This window comes from Catharus ustulatus, chromosome 18 (assembly GCF_009819885.2).
Source record: "Catharus ustulatus isolate bCatUst1 chromosome 18, bCatUst1.pri.v2, whole genome shotgun sequence".
In the NCBI taxonomy this organism is placed as follows: domain Eukaryota; kingdom Metazoa; phylum Chordata; class Aves; order Passeriformes; family Turdidae; genus Catharus; species Catharus ustulatus.
Genome location: NC_046238.1, coordinates 7956090 through 7971004, shown reverse-complemented (window position 1 = coordinate 7971004; position 14915 = coordinate 7956090). Strand labels below are relative to the sequence as shown.

Here is a 14915-nt window from a genome sequence, read left to right as displayed (position 1 = left end):
CTTTTTTACTGGAGTCAAAATGTTTTGAAGTTTGGGTTTGCCACATTCTCGTGTTGTTATGTTGAGCTGTTTGGAAAGGATCTTAAGTTCTCATTAGAATAAGAAAATATTTAAATGTTTAAATGTTGCAGCTGTTACCTAGCCTTCAAATAGAAGTTGCTCTTGGAAAGAACTACTTTGAACAAGCCTTGACAAAGATAAACCTGCTCATTTTATACAAGGGCTCACAGAATGCTTGAGGCACATAGTAAGGCAAAACCAAGTCCTTTTTGCATAGCCTAGAAGAAAAAATTCCAGCTATGCTGTGGTGAGCCAGGCTAGCTCCAGAACTGCAGTTTGCACTTTGGTGATGTTCTGTTTTCCCTGAAAGGATTGCACCAACCACAGAAAAGAGACTTCCCACATGTTCTGGGCTGCAGAGTAAGCGCTTCCAGGAAAAAGTCTGGGACTTCCTGTACCCAGCATGATTTTGTGTGGAGACCTTCAGCTGCTGAGCCCTGTGCCAGGGGAGGGCGGGGGGCTCGGCAGGGGAAAAGCGAGTGGCTCAGCAGGTGCCCGGTGTCCCTTCGAGGTCTGGGTGTCACCTCTAGAGGGCTCCCGCCTCCCTTCGGCCCGGGCGGGTGTGCAGTGACCAACATCTGGACAGAACCCTCTGCAGGGCTGCCCTGCCCTCTGCGCTTTTAGCTTGCGGGTGGGCACTGGAAAGCCGAGGGGGGAACGTTTCTTTGCACGGTAACACCTTCCTCCCTCCCCTGTGTCTTTTAAGAAGTTGATATTTTTCTGGCATTAATTGTCTGATTTGCTGTTCGTGGATTCGATGCGAGCAGTTGGTTCGTGCTGGGGCCCAGCTGCCCAGTACCAGATCTCTGATAACAGCAGTAGTTTGGGGAGGGTGCAAAAATCTTTTTAAATGAGAGGCAATAAATAATTTTTTTCCTATAAGGAGTGGGACTAAACAAGTGTAGATTAGACTGATAGTCTTTTTTGCATCTCTTAGTCAAGATTAAAAAATTCTGATGCCTTCTTTCTCTTTATATAGGATATAAAAGGTGTTTCTCTGGGTGTTCTTCTACAAGAGATGCCTCTTTTTTAATCTTTCATTTGACAGCCCAGTTCCTTTGTGAAACCACATTCTGGTGTCAGTGTGGGGAAAGGAAAAAATAATTTTAACAATGGATGAGAAGACACTTCAGGCTTTCTGCATAATTAATTATAGTCATTTAAAATCTTGAGCAAAGTCTATGCTTGGAGAAGTTCTAAGTTATAATTAAGCCAAGCTGCTAACGATGGATCTAATTGTTGGGTTACAGACAGGCACAGGTAACACGAGTTGGGCCACTGACACCAGATATTTTACCCAATTGTTTTCTGTTGATGCAGCTAATTCCACACAACTGTTCCAGCAGCTGGAATGACCATCATGGGATGGGTGTGGATGCATGTCAAGAGTTTTCCCTGACAGACTTTACTGGCCCAAGGTCATTGGTCTTTACAGGTACCATGTCCTCCCTAGTGCTGGCTGTCAGAAAGCTCCCTGGAGCACAGCTGCTTTAACCCTGCTGCTGCTGAACCCCAGCCATGACAGACTGGAGACAGGAGAATGGATCAGCTGTTAAGATGACTCTGCCAATTCCCTCTTTCTATGCCATGTCTTTCTGAAGAATGGAAGTATTGTCATTGAGAGGAAAGTCAAATCCAACAGTGCAGGCAGGCTTTGGTATTGCACTGGTGAGTCTGCTTTTAAAACCAAACAGTAATCTTCTTCCTCTCTGTCCCCCCTCCAAAGGATTTCCATCTCTTCAGAGTGATAGAAGTATCAAATCATGCCTGGACAGACTTTCCTCTTACTATAGATCTAGCGCTGGTTGCCTGTACAGTTTTTCCTGTCCTGAGGGATTAGGACACTGAAGTGAGTATCAAATTCCAGACATTCAGTATTGAGGGTACATTTAAGGTCTAAATACCAGGTGTTTGAGAGTTACCAGCTCAACCACTGAGACAATGTTCGTGCTGCACAGTGCAGTGATAACAGAAAATTGTAAGGAAAGCATTTCAAGTGCTGGATTTTGTACTGACATTAAAACCTTTGGAAAACAGTTTTATCTTCCTCCCCTCACCAATTATGTTCTTCCCCATGGAAAAGTTTATAAGGCTGTTTTTTTCTGAATTGTAGCATTTCATTTGTCTTGGTTTTGTTTGCTTTCTAAGGTAAAGAGATTATAGATCTGTGTTCCCAGTTTTAAGCCTTTGTAATTGTTGGTTTGTACTTTATTTTCTTGGTAATGCTAGCAAGAGATTGGGAAGGGCTGTTTTCTGCAGGGCAAATTGGACATGAAGGGGATCTGAGCAATTTAGTGGTTTTTACTTTTAGGTAGTTTAAGGAAGAGCTAATGAATAAGCCCTAATACAAATACTAATGAAAACTGTTTGTTTCTTCCCCCTACTAATAATCACCATTTGTAATGGAAGACATGTTGCAGAAGCTGCCCCTGCAATTAGAAAATTGTCTTCTAATATTTTCTTGTTAATGACCTTTAAAGTCAGTGAGCTATTCCCACTAGCAGTTGGCCAGGCCAGGATGTGCATTAGCAGGCTAATGGCAGGCATCCTGCCTTGCTGAGGGCTGTGTCTCATGGCAATCCTCTGGAGCTGGCTGCATCACTCAGAGCACTTAATACTGGCTTCAGCTCTGCTAAAGCACTTTCTGTGCTCCCATCCCCTCCTTTGGGAGACTGATCCATTGACTAATAGATCTCACTGTCAGGAAGTCTTTCCTGTTCTTCAGTCTTACTAATCTCAGCTCCAAAATATATAACTGTAACTTCTTGGACTACTCGTCAATGAAAAGTTAAAAAAGGAAAAAAAATAAAGAAAAAGGTTGTCACACTTGTGATAAAGAAAAAATCAAACGGAAATTAACCTGGTTTTCAATCTTCACTTTAAAACTTGTAAAACTTGGGGTTTTAGTTAAATGCTGCCTGCATACATTTTTGGCAGATGGCAGCAGGATCTCAAAGCTGGCTAGCATTAAATCCACTCCTAAATAAAACTACTGCGCCTTTGGGTCTGTCAGGGACCGATGTGTGTGCCTGTGTCATGTACAAAAGCTGGCAGCTAATGAAAGGCACCCGGAGCTGCTCAGGGAAGCTTGTGAGGTTACACAATGCACTAGTTGAGATGTCACAGGAAAATCAAGGGCTGGGGGTGTGGAGGGAGGACCACCGGGGCTGCATTTTGCAGAAAAATGGTGTCAGCACAAGAGCAGCCTGCAAAGCTCCGGCCGGGCAGTGGGAGCTGCCTGCAGCCCTTGCCAGCCCGGGAGAGAGGCTGGTGTGCAGGAAGTAGCTGGAGAGAGGTTTTCACAAGGACCTGTTGTTTGGTTGCTCAGATTATATCAGTGTTCTGGCTATTGAGAGGGATTTGGCCTTTGGGTTTTGCTTTCAGCTTTATTTATTTTTGCCTGTTCTCAATTCTCTTTGTGAATACCAATATTCTGAGTCACCCAGAACGATTTCTGCCTTCATTAAAGATTCCTTCCAGCTCCCCTTCGACTGCCTGTAGGCTGGTGCCTGCCCCTGCCTCCTCCTTTGCACTTTGCTGCACATATTTAGCTCTCAGTATTCCATCACTTCTCAACTCCTGCAGCTCTGGTACCTGAGTGCCTTCAACTATGCTGTACCTTTGGATCTTCACCTGATCTCTTCTGTGTTGTCCCATATGTTTCCCAGTATTTGAGATATGGTATGAGGCCACAGTTTATCCCAGTGCTACAGCAGCTCTGCTTAGAGCTGGTTGAGTGAAATGCTTCAACCTGGAAACTGGGCATCCAGAGCCTTTGGACTGTTTCTGTTACACAGCTCCTTCTGTGTTCCCCCTAGATAAATCCCTTTATTTGCCTCTGTTTCTTTGATATACATTGGTGTTGAAATCATCTATGTTTAAATTAAAAGATGCACTATACAAAAGATATAATTATATAGTGCTTTAAGGGTGTTCCTACATGAATTGCTGAGCTCTGTCACACTCTAAAGCTCATGTGTAAGAAATTCTACAAATCAATAAAGAAAATAATCTGGGAAGGAGGATGGGTCACTGTGTCAATACTGTAGATGCCTTAGTGCTCATTAATGACTGTCCCTAATGGTATTCAAACAATCTACATTTGCTTTAGCTGTTTTCAAAGTCCAGATGAGCTACTCAGAGCTCTCTTAATGATGCGAATTATTTAATGCTCATTTGTATGCAGTATGTTCCTGCTTTGAAAGTACTTCACAGAATTGGAGCCAAATTCAGCCTTGCAGCTCCACTGAAGTCAGTGCTTGTCTGTGCATCTGTTGGTTGCTTCTTTTTGGTTTTGCTTGAAGAGTTAACTTCTTGTTATGCTGATAATATTTTAAGGTAATTTCTGCAAAGTATTTTTCATCACTCTTCTCTCCTCCCAAAAAAGCAGCTGTAAGTACAGAAGCAGTTCTGCTGATTCTTACATCTCCCTCTTAACCCCTGCAAAAGGAGGACAGGCTAAGCAGAATACAATTTTGGTGTTCCTTTCTTTCCTTTGCTTTGCACCTCCTAAGCACAGTTTCAGTGATATCTGGCACTTCTCCTGAAAATCATCCTGCAAAGAATCTCTGTCATCTGATGTATGCAAGATACTCTGTGGCCCATTTCTGGTTTAACACACCATAACTTTGGTGGAGGCCAAAGTCTTGTCCAATTCTGCAGGTTGGTTGTGCTCAGTATAACAATGTCAGAATGTACTTTCTTGTGGCTGAGAGCAGTAGGCACAGGAGCCTACCTGAAATTTTGATTTAAAGTAGCTGTTGAAAGGTGGGTCAGACACTCTTAGTTCAAGCACATACTTATTTTTAGTTAGACTTGATAACTGCAGTGTTCTTGTAATGTAGTTTTTCAGTCATCCCAGCTAGGTTTTTAATACATACATTGAAGAAAATAAAGAATCATTTGCAAAAATATTGTTCACTCCCTCTGGGTAATGAGTAGGGGGTGATTTTCAGATTGCAGCACAGCCATCTACTGCCTGCATGGAGAAAGTGGGAGTAACGGAAAAGCATCCTTTCTAGATGTGCATGTCACTAGAATGGGCAGAGATGTTTCTTGTCAGGTGTTAGAGATCTGTTGGCAGCACATGGATGAGTGCTGAGACGTGGGAATAATGGGTTCATTTCCAAGCTCCACAGCAGATCAATCCAGATGCCCTGTTGCCCTATTTTATATAATGGAGTGTATGACTGCTTCCCCTCTCCCTTTCCTGCAGTACTGCCCTCCAGCTCCTGCCTGGGTTTATTTGGATGTTTATTTAATATTGCTCACTTCTTCTCTGCTCCCCTCAACTTCTCCCTCCCCACTGCTTGCCCATCCCTTTTGGCCTGCATCTCTTCCCTCTCTCCTGCTGGGATGGATGTAATCCCCAGAGGAATGTGGCCCACAGGCCTCTGCAGGACTTGGGTGTGTAACTCTGGAGAGCCACTGATGCTGAATGCAAAGCAGGAAAAAACAATCTCCCATCACCTGGCAGCACAGGGAGGGAAGAGCTGGGTATTTGTGGGCTGTTCAGTGTGCCTGGATGTCCAGACAGCTTATCAGATGAAAAATAGAGGCCAGACTTTTCGGCTTCATGTGCCATTTCCCTATTCATTGTGTCTGGGTGATGTATGCTCTGCCTGTGGTTTGAATAAATATCTTTCATAGCTACTTTCTGCTTCAATCCCCCTTGGGACAGCTCTTTCCAACTCAACTGCATCAGTGTGCTGAAGATGTGAAGACTGAGTGTATGGAACAGAGGAAAGAGGAGAGAGAACTTCATGCAGAACATCTAAGAAGCTTTAGCTTCAATCATATCTCTGTGAAAGCTGCTGCACATAACACAAGCCTCAGAGTAAGTGTTGTACACAACTGTCTTAATCATGACTCTTCCTCCCTTTCCTCTTTGTATTTATATGTCCACAGAGCACACAGAAATAGTTGCAAGGAGGATGCCAAACTAGTGGTAGGACCTGAACTTGTGATGGCTTTGCATTTGGGATATTGCTGTGTTTTAGAGAGTATCCTGGATAAGTAACAGGGATGTAATGGAAAAAGGAATCACAATTCTGTGTGGGGAAATGAAATTTTTTTTAACGTAGTAAGTACCCATCTCAACCCTGCTAGAGCAGAACAAACCCTCTTCTCTCACAGCAACTCGAGTTGTTGTTAATTAACGTCTTGATGAAAACGAAGTCTTTGCCATCTGTTCCTCCACCTCACTACGAATGCTGCTCTCATGGTGATTATGTAAGTAAAAATGAAAATATATTTTGGTAGAGTGCTGCATGGCACTGTGCTGATTCTTCTCCTGTTTCTATTTACCATTCCCTGCCCCCACCCCACAAGGAAAGGAAAAGGCGACAATTGTTTGACTCCTCGCAGCTTTATCCTGGAGCTGCCGTGCTGGCTGCCAAGCCCTGTGCTGTGGGAGCAGCCACCTCACCCCTGCTGCGTTTGAGCCGTGAGCCCTTTGCAAACCCTGATTATTATTAGGTTCATGAAAAAGCCGTGGTGGGAAGATGCCCCTTAAGCTGAAGTTGCTCTAAATTCTTGTGAGGGGTTAACTTGAAATGCAGAAGAAGGAACGTGAAAAGGAAGGCCTGGTTACTCCATAAGTGATAGCCTGACCTCTGGGAGCAGCCTGCTGCTCCTGTTACAAGCGTGGCCTCTATCTGTCCAAGGGTGGAGAAGGAGAGGAGGGGTAGCTTTCCTGTAAGTGGGTTAGAGCAATTACTGAGGTCTCTTACAGCAAATGAAGTTGTCAGTGTGAGTCACATTCCCTTTTTTCTCTCACTGCCAAGTTTTAGGCACTAACCAGACAGCGGGAGAAAAAAAAAAAAAAAGGAAAAGCAACAATGGGGAAAAGTTGAACTGGAACAACCCTTCATTCGTGGTATTGTTTGATGTTTTAGCTCTGATTGTACATAGAGATAAAGGATCTATAAATATCCTGTCTGCTGAAATTCCTTATCACAACATGGCCTGTCAGCTGAACAAATAGGTTAGGCTCTCCAATAATACATAATTACATATGTAAATACAAAATTACCCATTAAATTCCTGCAATGCCACATGCAGTGGAGCCTCATCACTGGAGGACATTAACCTCTTGTGGTGCACTAGAGCTGTCAGCCTCAGGACAGCGAGTGGCACATGCAGCTGTCAGTGCTGAAACAGCAGGAGCTCAGAGACTGGGCTGGAATCAGCAAGGAGATATTTATCTGCATGACTAGACTAGATGAAAGCATCTTCTGACACTTTTTGAAAGTATCTGAGCATTTAGCTCTGTTTAGCAAATGTCTGGAAGCTTTTCTACTCTGCTTTAGAGCTTTTAATGAAGCATTGTGATTCCCATTGTGGTCAATTGTTTGACACTTTTATTATTACTGGTATGCAGAGTGTTTTTTAATGTTTGACAGCTGGAGAAAGAAGTATTTTGTGCATTGAAACTTTTAGCACAAAGCTGCTGTTTTCCATTCTGCCTTTGTCTTTTATTCTTGCTGATGCAAATCAACGAAAGACAGAACTGATTAAATTACATTTGTTTACTTCTTCCTTGATGATAATAAGACACAGCCTGCCTTTTATAAAAGGCAGAAATAGAGGATGTGACTGTTTCTACAGTATTTCTAGAAAGGCTTTTTTTCCCCCCTTACAATATAAAGGCATTTATTTGTTTCTAATGTCTTGATTTACCAGATAATGCGCACTTCCTAATGTGTGTGGAACAAGAATAGAGCTATGAAGGACAGTTAGCAATGGATTCCATTTGGAAAGCTTCTATCTTGTTATTTTTATTAATCCAACAGTATAAATTAGCAGAACACATCACAAAACAAACACAGCAAGATACTTCTGTCCTTCACAGTAGGGCTGCTGATCATTGCACAAAGCAGTGCCCTCCATTGCAGGCTTTGGGTTTATACAGCCACAGTCCTGCTACTGGGTCCTGCCTTCAGGGCACTGCTACCACTGGAGAGAGAGGAGAGGCACAAATAGGATCCCCAGGATTGTTTTGGTGAGTAATGTGCATGTCTTGGAGATTGTGTAATACCTTTTTTTGAACACTTGTCCTGAGAAAGGAAGACTGGGTTTGTCTGTCTTGCTTGTGCAATTTGCAAGGGAAAAGATCCTGCAGCAGGAGGGCATTTCTTGTGGAAAGGCCCTCCTGATCCAGGCAGTTTGTGAGATGGTAGGACAACATTACCAGCAGCACAGAGAATTGCAGCAGGGAGACTTTGGGAAGCATAAATGGCAGAAACATGAGAAGCAGAGGATGAGCAGAAAGGAGGTGGTTATGGAAGTCATTACAAAACTGCCCTCATTGCTTTTTCCTGCATTTTTCAAAAACAGAGAGAAGTGCAGCAAAGGATGGCAAAGGCAAGAGAAGTGTCTGAAGGTTTCTCAGCAGTGCAGTCAAACCTCCTGATTTTACAGCTGAAACTAGTCTTAGGGAGTGATATCACCTGGCAGCTGAGCCAAATCTAAAGGACTGCTGGTATCAAAATGATGCTTCTGCTTCCAGTCCTGCTGTTTTCTTTGTACGGGTCTGGTGCTTGTCTGACTCTTTAATGAGCTCATGCAGTTCAGTAAACTGCAAGAAAATGAATTCAGTAAAAAATACGCCAGTCCAGACAAGAAGAATTGGACACTGTAAGAATGGAGACTGCAACGAATGGGAGAAGCATGAACATCAGAATTTTGCTGCACATTTGGGGTGTTTTAGGGAGTACCTTGCTCCTCGTTGGTGCTTTACCTCCTACTTCACCTCCTAGGTGGGGCTTCCCTCAAAAGGGCACAGGATGAACACGCCTGAGTAGGGAGGCTGACTGGAGAGGTGAAGGAAGGTCCCCCAGCAGCACCAGCTCCTGGGGCAGAGGGAGGACAGAATGAGACTGCAGCAGCAGCCCAGCAGGATGTGGAGAAGAGTGTAGTGCAAGAGGAACCAAGAAGGAAAAGGGACACATACACAGAGTAACCACAGAAGGTTACTGCAGCAAGCACTGGAAAAATGCTTGGGTATAGAGCAATGGTCCCATCTTCCTAATCTAGCTCTTAAGGGGTTTATTCTCATGTATCCATGTAGCTGCCCCTGAAGGTGCTTATGTCCCTTATTTAGCCATACATTTCTCTAAAGAGGGTTTTGATAAGAGGACAGCTGCTGCATTTTTATTATCTATGATAAGCAGCACTAAAATCAGTTTAGAGTTCATGATGGAAATGTATCTATATATTGGCATTTTTCCAGCTGCACTGCACAAAGGTAAATGGGACATGAGATTGGTGCACTGCCCCCTTTTAATCCATTTTCTCTAGACAGGGGCACTTTGCCTCTCTGCAGGAAAGGCCAGCGCAGCTACTGTGCTAATAAACACTCATTCCTCACTGCAGCATCTGCACTTCCCAGACTCATAAATCCAAGCAACTTGTAGTTGAATAGCAATTAAATATCCACGTGCATTTCCATACCACGGTCTGGTGCACAAGGCATAGGCTAAGTGGCTGCACATCTGCTGTCTGCTCCCCCACACGTGCTGCTTGGCAGAGCGTGGTCACTTAACCTTATCCTGCCACCATTAATGGCATATGGAACATTGGATGCAGAGCATCATCCTACAGATATTTTGCCATATCTTTCTAAAAGAATGATGTTCCTTTTTGTGTGTTTTGTTGTTTGTTATTTTTTTAAAGCAGCCTTTATTCTCTCTCTCTCAGGATTTCCAGGCCAGGGATTCAGGTGGGCTGTTAACATCAGTTGGAAATGAGACATCATATTGAAAAGTTAGTTGAGATTCAGGACACTGATACATCCTCACAACAATTTTGTGTCACTTGTACAAAACCCAGAGACTTGGTAATGCAGTAAGATAAATGCAGTGCCTGGTTACAGTGGATGTATTGCACTTATAAAAGGCATCTCTTATCATGAGGCTCTGGTATCTGCAGTAATAACCACCATATGTCAGGTAAGACAAAGATAATGTGAGCCAGATCATTTTTCCCATTGTTAAAACTTCCAAAAACCTAAAAGCTACAAATGTCTTAATTATTAATTCAATTTTGCTACATCTAGTGCTGGTAGCTGGAGGGAACATCTTTCTGAGGTTCAATCTTTCCTCTTGTCTAACTGATATGAGTCTGTGTGGCAGAGTTTTAAATGCTATAGCCATTTACAGTACAGTAATTGCCCATCTTGCATTTCTATGCAGCAGGATTTTACCACATGAAACTGCAGTTCAGATGTTCCCATCTTGAACAAAAGGATAGCCTTGTAGTTTGCTTTGAACTTAGCAGTGAATTTACCAGTGGTGAAGCTGTATGAGGCCCCAGCCTGTCTTGTGTCTGACTGTACAGTGTTGTGGTTGTGCAGTTACCTTTCAAAATGCTTATTCTCTATGGAACTGGCAGAAACCTTGAATTCCCTCCCCAACCCCCACCCCGTGTGTCTGTCAGCTGCAGACCAAGTCCTAGCCAGATCACAAGAACATCCTGAATCAGTCACAATAATTTGCATTTCCTCGCCAAAGATTTTATCTGCTGGGGGTGCAAATTGTGCCATCAAGGTTTCTGGTGTTGAATAATCTGCACCCTTCTGCTCTCCAGCTCTTCCTTTCCCAGCTAGGTTAATTTATCCAGAGGAATTAATTGAGGGAACAAAGCTGACAAGTTAGAAAGGCCACACAGCAAGACAGCACCACTCTGAACATGAGCACAATTTGTGTATTTGATTAGGTACCTCAGCACTGGCAGATTGTTGTTAAAAGCAAATCTTACTTTTGCCATTTCCATACAAGACTCTGCTGCAATTCTGCAGCTGTTTGTTCTCTGTATCCCCACATTGTTTAAAAAAATGAGGAATGATGGTAGTAAAAATTACACTTGCTCATTCAAATATCTTGCTGTTTACATATGAGAAGGATCATGTGCTGGGGTGCAATGATCTAATGAGAGATTCAACGTAGCCTTCAACAAGAGCTGGATGGGACCCTCAAAATCTGCTGCTTTCACACAAATTGTCCTCCAATATATATAATGAAAACCTCCTTTTGTTTATAATGACAAATGCCACAGGGGTTGTATATTTTTATGTTATTTTTTCTCTAGGAGTGTTTATTAACAAATGCTTGCAAGTTTTATGATGTGGTGAAAACTATATCTCTCATGATAAACAGGAAGTGCTCAGAGGTATTGCATTACCCCATAATGCAACACAGATTCCAACAGCTTGGCTCTTTTTCTCAAAATATGGTGATACTGCTTTGTTTAGGAAATCTCTCTTCTCTTCACAGCTTTTATCTGCTATAGATATGCAAAATTGCAAAAGAAATATTTGTTTTTTAAAATGATGATTCATCAGTTTTCGACTGTAGAAACTGAGGTCTGTAATTTATATAAAATCTATGAAAAATAAGCAGTAAAGACCCTTTGGGCTGTCAGATCAGTGGATTTGAACAAAGAGCAAGGAAAGGAGACTGATACCTGCCCTCCCTCCAGCAGCACAGGTGTAGACAGCAAAGATGCAGATTTCCCTGCAGCCATAAACCTGGTGCTGCCTCTTCTGCACTTCCACGTCAGCAAGGTCAGGACCTGCCCAGCAGAGAAGAGGGAATCCTGTTTCCTTGTCACGTGCCCAGGAAGGCTCAGTGTGACAGTTTTTTTTGTGGAACCTTCATCCAGAATTGCTGTGCTACGGCCTCAGCTTGCTCCTAAAGGCTGCCCTGCACTCGTCATGGAATGTACAGCCATCAATGCTGGCTGAATGTTCAACCCTGGTGAAAATCTCAGAATGCCATTAGTATATTGTCCCCTATCACTTGTTTCTGTTCAGCCACTGCCCGTGGTTTAGATTACATCTAATAACAGCAGACAAGTGGGACGTGTACTTGTGCCATCAGTCATCAGCCACGTGCATTTGTGATGAACGTCACCCCTGCAGACGCCGACGTCAGGGAAAGCAAGTCCTGGTGAGCTCTTTTTAGAAGGCCTGGCATCAGTCCCCAAACTGGTTCTCCATGAATAGACTTGTGTGGCTGCCAGGGGCTTCACTTGCACACAGCCAGTGGGGTCTGGATATTACCCCTCCAACCAGACCCTTCTATTCCTACAGCTCAGTCCCACTACCTGTTCATTTTACTTTTAATTTACATTCCTCCCCCCATATTCTCTTTTACTCATTCTTGCACCACTCTTTTTCCTCTGTCCTCACATCAGCCAACCTCTTCATTACAGAAGTTCCCTACATTTTTAGCTATGAGCAAAAAGCCTTAAAAATGCAATATTAGGACAACAAAAAATCCTAATAATCCTGTTTCTACACGCTTTGACTTGTGCCTCTGCTGGAGGCATCACTTGTCCTGCCTACAGCTGAACCAAGAATAAGTGTGGGGGAAACACACTGCATGTTCTAGTATCTGTAAATTATTAGACTTCTGAGGTTATGTAATAATTTTATCTCATTTTTAAAATTATTTTCTTAGCAATCAATGATACCAGAAATGCAGAGATCAAGAGACTGATATTAGGTACTAGCTAAATCTTATTGTAAAAACTTAATAGCCTTCCAGTGTATAAAGCTTCAGCAGCAGAAAACAAGGGTCATACAGCAGGACCTCAGTGAACTCACAAGTCATTGTAATATGCTGAGTAAATAATGAATATATGTATGTTTTGTTTTGTCAGTCCTGTAAAATAACTTTTTATCTGGTGATTCAATTCTCTTATCACCCCCAGCTTGTTTACTGAATTTTAAGTCTTGGGCAAGATGAAGCAAGCTCATGAGGAGTAGCTGGTTTTCAAAAGATACAAGCTCCAGATAACAGAGGACAAGTAAGGCACACAACAATATTGAAATCACTCAGAGTTTTATTGCAGCTGACTGAGACAGAGTGTGCTTTGAGGCTGGGAAATTTCCATTACTGAACTGCAGGACAGTGCCTGGATACTGCTACTACTGCAGTTGAAAAATAAAAGCAACTTAATTTTATACAAACAACAACAAAATGTTAATTAAAATAGCTAGATTTATGTGATAAGCCTTTAAGGTTGCTGTAAAATGGATCTCTTTAAAATATTTAGAGTATGATTGCAAACTGCTTGTTCAAAACTAAGGAACATAAAAATTACTTGAAATTGCAACTGTGTTTTCAAGCCATATTTGTGAACAGCAAATCTAACCAGAACATGATGGATAATACAAGACATCTCCTATAACAGTGACAGGTTCTGACAGTGACAGAATGATACCCAGTGCAGGATCAAGGCTGTTACTGACAGAATCATTCTGCAATTAATAATCTTTTGTGCTCCCCTTGGCATGCACAGAACAACCACAGCAATCTGTTTACTCATCTTAACTCCATGGTGTCTAAGCCACAGTAAGCTCCACGCAAAGTCCATCAGAATGTTGAATGCAGAAAAAAGGAAACACTGGGGGGAAAAGCCAATTTGCTCTGGCACCAAGTGCCTAGCAATTTGGGTGAGAGAGTGTTTTTAACCTCCCAGCAGTGCAAGATTACAGCAAGAGCCTCATTTTCCTTGAGGGGCCTTTACGCTGCCAAAGCAGTGGTCAGCATTCACAAGAAGCTCAAGGGATTTCTGCTGTGTGTCACCCGTTCAGTCAAGCCCAGGTAGGTACTGACTAGAAGTTATCAGCAGCTGATGCTCTTTCTGAGTCTTACAATTGTTCCCTGTGGATCAGAGCTCAGATCTAAGCAATTTCAGGAACCATCACCATGGTTCCTGAGTGTCTTTGAAGTTAAAATATATCTTTATAAAACATTTTAACATGTCTTATTTCTCTCCCTCATCACCCCCGCACAAAGGCTTGAGGTCTTTTAAAATAATTCTGCTAAAATTGTATATATTTAATGCCTGTGTTTTGTTGGGATGATGGGGAGGTTCAGGTTCATGCTGACATACTCAGCATGTTACCAAGAAAGCTATGGCTGCAATGTCCCACGTAAATCACACAGCCAGTATAATTATGATGATTTTAGGAGATGTGGCTTCAGTTTTAAATTAGCACAAAGATCTGAGATGCCTCCCACCCCCACTACGGAGGGGCACTGCAGGGCAGCTCCGTGGTGTTTGTCCTTGGCCTGACCCAGCACTGCTGATCCCAGGGCTCGGGGGCCTTGTGGTACAATGTTCCCTTTTCAAGAGACCTATTTACAGAACAAGAATTAACAGTTAAAGCAGAAACGAGTAACAGTGCAGGGAATTTCTAGACCCTGGTGCAGGATGAATTCATTCATGTGACTCCTGAACTTGACTGAAGATGGAGACAATCCAAACCATGGCATTTTTACACTGAGTTAGCTTATGGCTTAGCTTTTTCTTAATATTCCTGCTTCTGCTTACACAAACTCTTCTCAGCAGTGCTTTGATTTCTGTTTGAAATAAAAAGGTTTTTTTGCTTCTGCTTCTCATTATCTGCTGTCATTTTTTAGTTAGTATCACCTCACCCAACACAGCCCTTTATTTTGATCATGGGATTCATAATTTTCTTAAAACACGTTTATGCGCATCCAGAATTGAAGCTTTAATGTCACCTTGTTAAGACAAAAGACCCAACAATAAGTGCAGGTAGTGGCAGTGTATTTAAGCAGGCTGAAAACCGATTGACACCACTCCCATCTGCTCTGCCTATCTCAGCAGCTGCAGAGCTTCACTGAAGTACTGCACCGAGTTCTGTCACAGGAGGAGTTGTTGGGAAAGCATGCCCTAGCCTCTGACCATTTATTCGGGTTTAATTGGATTAGACATATATTAGAACACAGCACTCAAAGGAGCTGACAGTCCTTCCACAATTTCCTGGCCTGCCTGGCCGGTTTCCTTTTTGATCAGACACATCCCAGTGAAGGTAGAAAATA

The 14915-nt window shown here is 42.7% G+C and overlaps 1 long non-coding RNA gene across 1 annotated transcript; it reads left to right on the top strand.

Moving 5' to 3' along the window:
• Nucleotides 1-745: 745 nt before the first annotated feature.
• Nucleotides 746-14412, top strand: LOC122149442. The gene is made up of 3 exons (XR_006163093.1): nt 746-1909; nt 5741-5896; nt 6196-14412. It is a non-coding gene; the product is annotated as an uncharacterized LOC122149442 (long non-coding RNA).
• The last annotated feature ends 503 nt before the right edge of the window (nt 14413-14915 follow it).